A 2,365-nucleotide genomic window follows, 5' to 3' on the forward strand; every position below is an offset into this window, starting at 1 on the left:
AAAGAAACAAACTCGCAGCTCTCACGCGCCCACTCACGCACGCGGGGCTATACAATTAATTGATCATGCATGGGAGCGCGCACGCACACACTCATGAGGGCACAGTCGCGATTTCATTTTACATTGACACACATTAAAATTACACTCACATTCAACGTTAGACCCGACATGTATGGAAATCAGAGAAGGACTAATAACTTCTACAGCCTCATAATGTCGGCAACAGTGAAACATTCTCCCCCTCTGGTGTCTAGTATGAGAACTGCGTCATTCACGGCTCAAAACTCACCTATTGTTCACACTGGCTTTTTGACCGTGACTCCCCATAATAAACTATGTATATCACAAATATTCCTTTTTGTCTTCAACATATTTCACCATTTAATGTTTTGTTGTGCAGAGTGGGTCGTTAAATGTTTAGGCCTAAATATGGTTTATGATGAAAGACTGTTATTTTCAGATCTTTCTAAATTCAACTGTGTATATGATGGATTTTGAACGTATTTCTACAGAAATGCAAATCGTCTATAAATGTCAAATCCAAACTACCCGCTAGTCATCTCCACCTCTGTATTCTTCTCATGGTCGGACGCACAGACAGATGTGCAGTTGACACCAATCACCACAGGGCATCGGTTACACTACAACCAACCGAAGGCAAGAGAAGGCGTTTTCTGGAACTGGCAGGGCCAATAGGAAAAATTGAAATTGGTTTCAGCTCAATTGGTTGGGGCGGTAAGAAGGGTCCCGGAAGGGATGACGTAATTTTCTCTTAGAGGATGATGTCATTGTAATGCACAGAGAGAGCATTCAAATAGGCAATAATCTTTTCTTTGGAGAAGAGACAGAAAGCTATTGCATCATCGAGACACTTAGTAGAATGAATGAGTCAATAGTCTGAGTAAGTCTGTGGGTCCCCACTTCAGATAAGTACAGATGTGATGTCAAGAACAATAATTGTCAGACAGAAAAGTGTGTCCATTGCATAGCTTATCATATAAAACACGCACACGCACACCCCTCTCTCTCCCTCTCTCCTTCCAGGTCACACTAAAGTCAGGGTCAGACCAGAGGTGGCAGCAGTCTGACCTCATAGAGAGCCAAACAGATCCTCAGTCCCTGTCTCCCATGATGCCCTTTCTATTCTTTCCTTAAGATACATTCGTAATCCACCACTCTTTGGCCAAAGACCTTATTGAAAAGACACTTGATCTGCCCATTATCAACATTTAAATCCCTCGTCCAACTCATGCCAAATCACAAATACTGTGATTATTCCAAAGACTTGCTCTCTGAGATTCCACAGTGTGCAGATAGTGACAATAGATAGGACACATATGACATAATACGTTTCAGCAACTCTCTGTCCTATACCTTGCTGTTGCAGGGAGAGGACTGGCTGACACTGATGCCTCCCCTCAGAAGACACCAGACCAGATGAGAAGTTCACTCACACACTGGGAATTGGAAAATGTATGTGCTTTTTAAACTACCTTTATCTGAATAAGGACTATTAGTGAAAGCTCAGCAAAATGTCTGACAGAAAGCCCATCTGCAGGATTAAAGTGAAGAACTGGACATAATTAAATTGTATTGATCTGTAGGCATATTGGTTTGGTAAACAGCCCAAAGGTATGGGTCTTTTTCTACAAAGCTCTCAATAGGAGAGTGAGGCTAATGACAGAAAGAACTCTGTGTCCATATCTTTCCACATTTGTGCTGTTTCTGCACTGACTCAATGTCTTCCTCTGCAGGAAAATATGGATACTGCACCATGGCCTAATTACAAATAAAATAAAATAAAAAAACATGCGCCAAATACAACAGGTGTAGACTTTACAGTGAAATGCTTACTTACAAGCCCTTAACCAACTATGCAGTTTTAAGAAAATACAAAAAAAAAAAGTAAACGATAAGAATAACAAATAATTGAAGAGCACCAGTAAATAACAGTAGCGAGGCTATATACAGGGGGTACACAGAGTCAATGTGCGGGGCACCGGTGTCGAGATAATTGAGGTAATATGAACATGTAGGTAGAGTTATTAAAGTGACTATGCATAGATAATAACAGAGAGTAGCAGTGGAGTAAAAGGGGGAGGGGGGGGCAATGCAAATAGTCTGGGTAGCCATTTGATTAGATGTTCAGGAGTCTTATGGCTTGGGAGTAGAACTGTTTAGAAGCCTCTTGGACCTAGTACCGGCGCTCTTGTACCACTTGTCGTGCGGTAACAGAGAGAACAGTCTATGACTAGGGTGGCTGGAGTCTTTGACAATTTTTAGTTGCCTTCCTCTGACATCGCCTGGTATACAGGTCCTGGATGGCAGGAAGCTTTGCCTCGGTAATGTACTGGGCTGTACGCAC

This window comes from Salmo salar, chromosome ssa03 (genome assembly GCF_905237065.1).
Source record: "Salmo salar chromosome ssa03, Ssal_v3.1, whole genome shotgun sequence".
In the NCBI taxonomy this organism is placed as follows: domain Eukaryota; kingdom Metazoa; phylum Chordata; class Actinopteri; order Salmoniformes; family Salmonidae; genus Salmo; species Salmo salar.